Source organism: Pelodiscus sinensis, chromosome 31, assembly GCF_052426305.1.
Source record: "Pelodiscus sinensis isolate ZL-2025 chromosome 31, ASM5242630v1, whole genome shotgun sequence".
Taxonomy (NCBI): domain Eukaryota; kingdom Metazoa; phylum Chordata; order Testudines; family Trionychidae; genus Pelodiscus; species Pelodiscus sinensis.
Window position 1 is genome coordinate 5,199,104 of NC_143082.1, and position 11,381 is coordinate 5,210,484.

An 11,381-nucleotide genomic window follows, 5' to 3' on the forward strand; every position below is an offset into this window, starting at 1 on the left:
TGGCCAGACCTCTGGGCTGCTTGGGAGCATCAGCACCTGGGCCAGCTCCGAGTGGCAGCTGGGCCTTTTCAACTAAGGGGGGAGGCTAGATCCTTTAAGCAAAGGCTAGCCTGTGGCAGCGTGGAAGAACCCTGGGCAAGGGGGAAGTTTGTACCTTGACCACCAATTGGACTGTCTCACCTTTGAGCAGGTGAGGTAATTATTGTGAGCCCCCCTCTTAGCCACTAAGGGGCGCTCACAGATGGGACTGAACCTGTTACAGCAGGGGAGGAAAGCGACATGGTCTTAAAATAAGTCACTGTCTTAAAATAATTAGTTTTCTATATTATTTTTGAGCCTCCTCAGCTATGCACCCACGGCAAGTGCCTCACTCTCCTCGCCCTTGTTGTGGCCCTGTATACACTGTGGCAAAGTCTGGGCTAAGCCCTGTGGGTCCTGCACTTCCTGGCATGTTCTTGTGGGCCTCAGAGCCTCACAGTGTCCCTAATTACTGCCATGAAGGTCAGGGTACCCTGTTTCCAGAGCCTTTTTCATCATTGGCCACTCCAGTGTCCTTCTTTCTCCAGTGCCTGCTGGCCCTTCCAGCCAGAGGTGAGGGTTGGGGGGAACCCAGTCCCACCCACTTGCTCTGGGTTCCAGCCCAGGGCCCTCTAGTAGGGAGCAGCCCCAAGCAGTCTTTGTAGCCTGCTTGTCCACTGAGCAGCCGTCCCTCCCTGGGCCACTTCCCCAACCCCTCCTGCAATAGCTCGTTCCTGATATCTCAGAGCAAAACTTCACATCAGCTCACTTGGGTGTGTTTTCTTGCTCTGGGTTGTTCTCCTCTAATTCGTCCCTTTTCTCCTCCCCCCTCCAGCCTTGCCTGGGGAAGTGTTTTTATAGTGCACACAGCTATCTTAAGTGTCTGCAGGTGTTCCAATTAGTCCTTCCTTCAGGCTGATGCCAGATTGGCCAGCCAACCGCACCTGAAGCCTTAGTCTTTAACAGCCTACTCAGGGAACATAAGTCCACATATCCAGCTCCCCACATATCTGCCCTCCATGAGGCTTTAGCAGCTTCCTGTTCAGGCTGCCACAACACACGCAATGTATGCGCACAGACACACACACACAGACATGCACACGACTCTCTTAACATGAGCAGGTGTAACCATATGCTACCAGCAGGGGGCAGCATTTCTGACACTCTGTCTCACACACACACACACACACACACACTCCATAGATGCACACACAATCCACACACAAAGATGTGTGTACACTCAATCTCGGCACATGTACACACACATTCCTCTTGCTTGTGCACACGGGCCTATACAATCTACACACACATACATGTGCACTTGCACGATCACCCCACAAGCATGTACAAACACAGTGCTCCCACATGTGTGTGCACATGCTCACATGTTCTACTGCAGCTAGTAAGAAGGAACACCTAATGTGACCATAGAATGCATGTGACGGGCCAAGAGCGACCCGCACGGAGGAGCCCAAAGGGGGGCAGGGAGAAGCAGTGCCCTCGGCCGCGATGCCCAGCTGGGGGGAGCTTGTGCGTGGCAGACATCGGCCGCAGAAACTCCCCCTGCGGCTGTGAAGCCAAGCCACGGCTAGCCCGCCCCATGACGCATGTCCATTGAGGGCAGGCATGGGGCCCAATGGGGGGCAGCGCCGCCCCCAGGAAGCCCGGAGCCCCGACGGGGACACCCAGAGCCGGGGGGTCAAAGACACCCGCAGCCATGGGCTGCCGCCAGACCCGGACCCTACGACGGAGGATGGACTCCTCCAGCGCCGAGCGACCGAGCCACGGTAGGCCACAGGGACCTCATGGGAAGGGCAACAGGGTCTGTAGAGTTGAGGAAGCAGCCCGGGGCAGGGCCCTTTTGGTGTCTGTGAGTGGACGCGTTTCGGGAAGGCATTCCACATCCACCGCACAGGGAGCAAGTAGACCCCTGTGCTGGGACCCGGTGGAGAGTGTGGGCCCGGGTCCCCCTCGCCCATCCCGCCATCATCGGGGGTGAAAGTTGCTCCAACACCGGCGAGCAGGAACCTCCAGTGGAGACGGCGGGGAGAAGCCCGACACAAGGGGACAGGCGACCCTTGGGTTCGCAGATCCCTAGGACTTGGCCGAGTGGGGTGATCACGCCCAAAGACACCAGTCCAAACTAAAACTCCTGGACCAACAGGCCGGAGGCCGTCGACGGGTTTCGCCAAACCCCCCTCCCGGGCATGAGGGGGTGATCGCGCCCCCGAGGCGGTCACAATGCAAAATAAATTTTTGGCCAGGTGATGACTTCTGTGGCACTTTGTTGTCTTCTTGTGGTTGCAGGAAGATTATTCAGAATACTGCTGAGGGCTGGCGCTTTGTGTAATGGTTCATCTACACTAGCTCGTTAGTTCGAGCTAGGTAGGGCAATGAGGGCAAACAGAGTTGCAAATGATGCCCGGGATTTAAATAGACGTACTCTAATTCTCCGTCCTGAGATTGTGACCCTGCTCGGTACTCACACCATGAGTTCACAGGGACACATCTGAGGCCCACAAGATCAGAAAGGAGAGCCAAGGCACAGTGGGAGGGACTGTGACTGGCTGGCATGTCTGTGCATGAGCCAGGAACAGAGTCCAGACATCCTAGCAGCCAGAAACTTCTTCGAAGCATCAGACCACCCTTCCTCCCAGCTGGAGTGAGAACCAGCCACCCTGAATTCAGCCTTTCCTGCTAAAGCACTAAACTAAACCTCTGTCCTCAGGGCCGGCATTAGAACCCAGGAGTCCTGATATTCAGATCCCCCCTTGCACTAACCAGTAGGCATGACTCCCCTCCTTGAGCTGGGAAGAGACCCCAGGACTCCTGACTCACATGCTCCCACCATGTTTAACTCACCGTCTTTTTTGCGATTGTACGTTTCTCTCGTTTGCCTGCTGCCCACTGTGCTCATCCATTTCATGTCACTGTTCTGCCTATGCTACAGGCCTTGAAGGGCTGCCTGCCATCTCTGCAGAGCATTTCTTTTAGGCTACAGGGTAATCCCCACGGAGCGTCCACACCTCAAGTGCATTTTTGCTCAAGTAAATTTATCGTAAATCAAAAGAACAGAGGGGTTTTCGCAGTTTAGGTAATCCTCCCCCCTTTTTTAGGAGGCATAATGCCTTTTTGTGCAAGAGTTCTTGAGCAAAAAGGTGTCTGTGGATGGGTAACAGGGAGTCAATTGAAAAAAACACAGGTACTCTCGTGGTCATTCCGTGAAGAGCAATGAGAGTTTACTTGATAGAGAGCGTCCATGTGTTTTTGCAGTGTGGACGTGCTCCTTCACTAGAAGTTTTTGTAGAAGATCTCTTCTGCAAAAAGCTTCTTGTGCAAGAAGTCTGCAGTGTAGCTGTAGCCTCAGGGATGACCTGCCAGGGTATATCCTAGGGACATGCAGACACTCTTTGACTTGTCAACTTCCAGCCAGGCCAAACCTGATGTTTCAGTAGCAGCCGAAATAGCCATCCCTAGATGGTTCTGTCACTTCCAAATGGGGGGCAGGAGGGGCAGGTAATAACAAGGATTTCCCTTCTAGCTCTCAAAGTGCTTTACAGAGGGAAGTCAATATAGAGTGTCCACCTTTCTAATGGATCCTGCAGCCCCACCCCTGTCTCTGCCTCTTTCCCCAAACCCCACCCCTGCTCTACCCTCCCCCCCCACCAATAAAAATCCAGATTCTTCTTTGGGTAGTATCCCTGTGGGTACCCCACTGTAGGTGCTGGGCTCGTCCTGGGGCTGCAGGTCGGAAATTTGTCAGCAGTAGTTCAGCTGGACTGTGCATGCACAGCGGGCTCCCGCCAGTTCCGCCTAACCATTCATGGTCTCAGGCAGAGCAAACTGCTTCTCCTCAAGCCTGAGAGAAAAAGAGTATAAAAATAGTTGGAAAGTTAGTTGTTAGTCATAGTTTAGTCAGTAGTTTATAGTTATACTTCTAATTCATTCATTAGTTAAATTTTTTTTCTCTATCTTGTTGTTCAAAGTTCTAGTTATTAGTTAAATAGTGTTAGTTAGACAATTCATTGAAAATGCCAAGGTCTCCCGGTGTCAAAAAATGTGCAACATGTCACAACTTGATGCCCACATCGGATGGACATACGAGCTGCATAAAATGCTTGGGTGAGGGCCACATCCTTCAGAAATGCCTGCATTGTTCAAAGCTGATGGCACGGACACGGAGTCTTACAGATCCCCAGGGTCCCCAGAGAGAGCAAAAGCTCGTGCGGACCCACCAGAGGCAAGGAAAAAATCATTGCCCTACCACTCATCCTCGAAGCACATAAGTGTGGGCGATAGGCCAGGGACATCGGCAATAGCCCTCAGCAATCATGCTGAAAGGTATAAGAGGAGTTGAAATACATTGGTGCCGAGTCCAGCCCTTCATAGGGAACTGGCACCGGCAGTTTCCGCAGTGCCGAGAGCTGACTCGGCAACAAAGTCGGTGCCAAGAAAACAAATGCCTACAATGGCACCAGCTAAGGCGGCACTGATGGCATCGGCAACACATATAAGACCGATGCTGACCATGGCATGGGCACTGATGGCACCATCAAGGAGACTGGCACTGAGTCCACTGGCACCAGGCTTGGTAACACCGCCCATGGTGCCAACAGCAATCCCGCCATTGACAACTACAAGCTTGGCACTGAGTGCAATGGCACCACCTATGAAAGTGGCACTGAGCCCAACAGCACTGAGCCGACCCTTCACAGCTGCGGTACCATGAACATCGGTGCCAGCTCAAGCAGCCCCTGCAGTATCGGTACAAGACGTACCAGCATATTGCTGACAGCCCTCTCCGGCACCGGAGAAAACTAGACGTAAGTCTAGGAGAGTGATCATGTCCACTCCTAGCCCAGAACCAGCTTTTTTTTTCCTGGAGCCTCAGTCTCTGGCTTTTGCATTTTCTGTGCCATCATAGCACAAGAGTCGTGCCCTTTCAACTATCCAACATCACAACTACTCTCCCCAATATTCACCCGTCACCTCAGCGATACCACTGACGGACACGTTCTCCAACATATTCACGAGGCAGATCTTGTTCACCCAGGTCACCTACATGAATGTCTTATTCCAGGTATCATCACATGACCAAGAGGAGGTACTCCCCTGACTATTCTCCAAGGAGATATTATTACGATTGTTACCACAGGCATCGTTACTATCATTATCGACACCGTTATTCGTTGAAGCACTCCTGCTCGAGGTCTCCTCAGTACCATCACTGACATCATTCACATAGTAGTACTAGACTACCAACACCTCTGGAAGCACCCACAAGGCCACCTACCCCATCAGGAGACGTACCTTCAACAGCACGTCAACCTGAGGCAAAGGAGATGCCAACAACCGAACGTACCCAGTTGCAGGTGGAGTCTCCTACTGATCAGTCTTCCTCCTCCCTGGATGACGTGGTCTTTCCCAGTGACTCTTCGCTAACTGATGATATTCGGCAATTCCACAAGCTGTTTCAGAGAGTTGCAGACACACAAGAGGTACAACTCATTGAAGTACAACAGAAGCAACACAGACTTCTGAAGAATCTCCAACCGTCTAAAACTGAGAATGGCACTGCTGCTAGATGAAGTGATCCTTGAGATCACAAACGAAATTTGGCAAACTCCGGCTTCCTCCCAAGCAACAAACAAGAGGGCAGATAAAAAGTATTTCATCCCCTCAAAGGGATGGAATTTTTATTCACGCATCCGCAACCTAATTCTTCAGTTATGGATGCAGCCCAAAAGAGAATTAAGATACTTCGATCTAAAAACTCCTCTTCTGACAAAGAGGGCAAGTGTTTGGACTTATTTGGGAGGAAAGTTTATTCATCCACCATGTTAACACTAAGGATGGCAAAGTAGCGGCCCTCCTGTCTAATCATAATTTTGATAATTATAGAAAGCTAGTGACACTGATAGAACATCTACCCGACGATAAGCATCAGATTCTGAAATCAATCGTGCAGGAGGGCTATACTGCTTCAAGGGCGGCATTACAGGTAGCCCTTGATATCACAGACACGGCGGCTCGCACCACATAGAAATCAGTGGTGATGCAAAGATCTTTCTGGCTCCTCCAGATGGCTTCAGTTCCCAAAGAACTACAGTCAAAGGCCGAGGACTTACTTTTCAACAGACAGAGCCTTTTTGCTGAGAAGACCAACCAAGTTCTGCACTCAGACAAAGATTTGAGGATGAGCCTGAGGACCCTCGTCATGTACACACCACCTTATCATAGCAAACATTACAAAAAGTACTATAGACAAAGGCCATTCTCTTATGCCACACCCAGATACAGGCAATATGAGCCACAACAGCGGGGAAAACCACTTCAACAAAAATGGCATCCTCGGACAAGCAGGGTGCCCAACCCTCACAATAACAGACAGCCAGTTTGATGGATTGGTCAAGGGACTGAACACCATTCCTCTTAAACATTATCCAGAGTTGCAGAAGCTATTCCAGCACAGACTATGAATGTATCAGCACAGGTGGCTGGCCATCACCACCGACTGCTGGGTCCGAGAGCTAATAATATTCGACTGTATGATTCCCCTTCTTTCTCCCCCCCCCCAACCTCTCCCTCATCCGTGTCCCTCTTCAGGGATCCATCTCACGAGGCCCTCCTAATGCAAGAGGCTGTGCACCTTATAGATATTGGCACTGTGAAGAGAGTAATTTCAGGGCAAAATATTTTATTCTCGTTACTTTCTCACCGAGAAAAAATCAGGGGGATGGAGACCTATCCTGGACCTTTGATGGCTCAATTGATACTTCCAAAACACAGGTTCAAGATGACGTTAGCTTCTATCATTCCAGTACTCAACACAGGAGATTGGTTTATGACCCTCGACTTGCAGGATGCTTATTTTCATGTAACGATATACCCTTCACACAGACGTTTCCTTAGATTCATCGTAGGCATGGAGCACTTCCAATACAGAGTCCTCCCATTTGACCTCCCATCAGCTCCCAGGGTTTTCTCAAAGATACTATCAGTAGTGCCTGGGCATCTACACCAGCATGGCATGTTTCTGTACCTAGATAACTGCCCCATCAAGGCACCTACCTACAACCATGCAGTATGTGCCACCAAAATTGCAAGGAAACTATTCAAGACTCATAATCAATTTCCCAAAGTCATCCTTCACACCGCAAAGGTCCCTTGAGTTCATTGGGGCACGATTAGATTCTACAACAGCCAGGGCTTATCTTCCTCTAGCCAGATTTCACACAATACAAAACCTAGTTCACTCTCTTTCTATCAGCCCCAGAGTCCCCATATTTACCTGCTTGCTGCTCATGGGGCATATGCCAGCCACAACTTATGTCATGCAACACGTGAGACTGCATCTCAGATGCTTTCAACAATGGGTCGCTTTAATCTATTGCCCAGGCAATCTCGACATTCACAAACCAGTGTCGGTACCTCTGATAGTATGGGACTCCCTGGCATGGTGGGCTTCTTCAGGCCAACATCCTCAACGATGTTCCTTTCCATTGTTCACAACTCACGATACAGATTATGACAGACACGTCCCTCTTGGGTTGGGGAGCTCACTGTGCGGGATGTCACATTCAAGGGCAATGCATCGCACAAGGATCTCTCCAGCATATCAATTTCCTCAAGCTGAGGGCAGTATTCAATGCCTACAAACAGTTCCTACCCACCATTTGCGGTCACACTATTCAAATCCTGACCGACAATATGACCACAGTCTACTATATCAACCGGCATGGCAGAGCCCGGTCCAAATCCCTCTGTGCAGAGGTGATGCGATTATGGAACTGGTGCATTCGTCACGAGGTCAACATTGTGCTACATACCTACTGGGCAAGGACAATACTATTGCTGACACCCTCAGCAGACTTTTTTTTTTTATGAGTGAGAACTCAACCATGCCATAACACAGCATCTCTTCCAACGATGGGGGTACCCCACTATATATCTATTCACATCACAACACAAAGGGTCCCAAGTACTGTTCCAGAGTGGGCGTTGGAGCAAAGTCCCTTGGGGATGCATTCCTGCTGAATTGGAGCTATTACCTACTCTATGCCTTTCCACCAATTCCACTTCTTCCGAAAGTATTGGAGAAGATATTAATGGATGGAGCCACAGTCATACTCATAGCTCCTTTTTGGCCCAGACAGATGTGGCTTCCACTTCTCTTCCAAATGTCTCTACATCCTCCATACCATCTGCCAGAATGACCCGACCTTCTGACACAGTGAGGGCTGGACATGATGCACCCGAAAACCTCACAGCGTGGCTCCTAGCTGGTTCCAACAGACAGAAGTCATCTGTTCTCAGGAAGTTAAGCACATGCTAATGCACAGTAGGCGTGATTCCATACGAGTGACTTACCTGCATAAATGGCATCGTTTCCATACCTGGTGTGCTGCTAATAATCTCGATTCATTCTCCTTTCCTGTTCATCATATCCTCGAGTACATTTGGGATTGGCGTTACCATCCATCAGAGTTCATCTTGCAGCTATTTCTGCCTCCAGACAACCTATAGAAGGTTACTCAATATTTGCCCATCCCATGACCAAACAATTTCTAAAAGGTCTCTCCAATTTATACCCTCTGTGCAGAAAACTCCCGGTCCTATGGGAACTAGAACTGGTCTTGGACACTCTGGCGAATCCACCATTTGAGCTGCTAGCCACCTGTGACGTGACAATGCTTACGATGAAACTTGTCTTCTTACTAGCTATTACGTCTGTACGCTGGGTAGGTGAATTACGGCCACACAACCATACATCCTGTTTTCCAGTCTTGGGCTATGTCTAGAATGCATCCATCTGTCGACAGAGGGATGCAAATCAAGCACATCGATATTGCTAATGAAGCCGCTCCATCAACGGAGCCATGTAGTTTAGACATTCCCCTAGGGTATGTCTACATAAGAAAGCTAATTCAAAATAATAGCCATTATTTCGAATTAACTTCAATAGCATCTACACATGCAAACCGCTATTTCGAATTTAATTTGAAATAGCGGAGCACTTATTTCGAATTTGGTAAACCTTATTCTACGAGGAATAATGCCAAATTCGAAATAGCTCATTTGAAATAAGTGCTGTGTAGACACTTAATTCGAATATCTGGCCTCCAGCCCTTCCCAGTTTCCCTTGGTGGCCACTCTGGGCACAACCAGGAAAACTCTTCTGCTCTCCCCCAGGCCCAAGGTCCTTAAAGGGGTAGAGTCTGGCCACTGGGCACATGCGAGAGCCAGGCCTGCCAGAAGCCACAGCCCCTCACCCAGTGGCTGTACAATGGCAGCCAGCTATCCCTGCCCAGTCCTCCAGCACCCAGGGGCCAGCCAAGGGCTGTAGACGGCGTGCACCCTCATGGACTAGTGCAGACATCGTGGACCTCCTTGAGGTTTAGGGAGAGGCCCCCAGTGTCCATGATCTCTGCACTAGGTGGAGGAACGTGACTGTCTACGGCCACAGAGCGGCCACCATGGCCTGCAAGGGACACAGGCTCACCCAGGAGCAGGTGTGCTTGAAAATAAAGGAGCTCAGGCAGGCATACGCAAGGGCCACCAGGGGCAGCGCTGCAGCAGGGGCTGCCACTTGCCTCTACTTCCCCGCCCTCGACCAAATCCTCGGGGGCGGGGCAGTCTGCGCCAGCCCGGTGGACAGCGAGCTGGGAGCTGAGGGCCCTGACCCGGGCGCAGCAGAGGGGCCACCACCAGCAGTCCCGGCACCGGAGTTGGCAAGGTCATCTGGGGAGGCCATACCAGGTAAGTGCCGGTAGGGAGGGAGAGCAGGGACCATGCACGTGGGCCATGCCTCCCACAGATCACGCAGCCACCTGTGCACATGCAGGCATGTGCCACCCTTGGGCAGGTGGCTCCAGCTGCGTGCCACACAGGGGCTGTGGCCCGATAGCCACTCGTCTGTGCGAAGAGACCCAACACGCTTCCGACCACAGGGTGGGACACAGCAGGACACCCTCCCTTCGACACAGGGGCAGGGGATATCTCTCCCCGCCCCGGACTCACTATACACAGCACAGGGGCACAGTTGCTATCTCGCGGCATCTCCCACTCCCAGGCAGAGCCGGATATGCTGACCATAGACTCTGTGCAAGCACATTGGCTCTGACGGTGCAGGGCACAGTTGCCCTCACCTCGCGGGGGGGCTGGGCATCATCCACTGTGTCCCCAGGGAGAACTGACCACTTCTCTTCCTTCTCTCCAGCCACACCAGCTGCTCGTGCATGGCACACCACCCTGCCCGGGACATGCTCCCGCACCCGCGGCCTCAGCAGGACCACCACCACATGGCAGGGGTACCGAGAGCAGCACCTGCAGGCCCTGCAAGCCCAGACCCGGATCATGGAGCAGCAGGCGCAGGAAGACCGGGAGTTCTGGCAGGAGCTGCTTGCCCAGGGTCATGCCATCTGTCACCATCTGCAGGCCCTGGAGCAGAGGGTGCTGCCCTGTGCCGGTCCTGTGCCTGCTGCCCCCCCAGCTACTGTTCCTCCTCCCACTCCTGCCCCCTCCCACCTCTTTCTCCTCAACCTCACTCTCCACATCCCCCACCTCAACCTCCCCAACCTCCTCCCAATCCCCCTGGGGATGCTGAGTGCCCCTCCCCCGCGGTGCTGGGAGGCAGTTGGCATGGCGAGACCCCCACCCCTGAGCACTGAGCTTCCCCTCCCCCTTCTTACCCTTGCTTCCCCCTTCCAGCTCCCTCCTCCAAGTTTTCCCCCTCCCCTCTCCCACTCTTTTTCCTCCCCTCTCCCACTGCCCTTCCCAATCTCCCCAGAATTTTATCCCCCCCCCCAGTTTTTTTAAATAGAGTTTGTATTTTTGAGACAAAAGTGCATTTTATTTCACATCAGGAAGGTGGGGTTAGGGAAGAGTAAGTGGAAGGACGAGAGGGAGGAATGAGGAACAAGCCCCCTGTGGGGCAGACCACGGAGACTGTTAGCGCTCCTCAGGGTGGAAGCTCTCCCGCAGGGCCCCTTGGATCCTGACAGCCCCTCGATGGTCCTTCTGGATGGCAACCTGCAGCCAGTGCAGCCAGGCTGATGGAAACTTGTCCATGAGACACAGCAGAGTCCCCAGGGGCAGGTCTGGTTCCATGTTGCAGAGTGCTGTGGTGAGGGCAAGCAGGGCACTCCGAGACACACATGCTTTGCTGTCCCTCAGCGAGGTAGACCAGTAAGCAGAGAAACCTGAGAACTGTCTGTCTGGGATGGGGGTTTGGGTCCCTTTAAGCACAGACCTCAGATAGCCTGAGGCAGCAGCCCCACACACTAAGTCCGACCGTAATGCCCTGCTGGCACTGGTTCTGGCCAGCCTTACCTTTGATTCAGGGCCCACTCAATGTGGACATG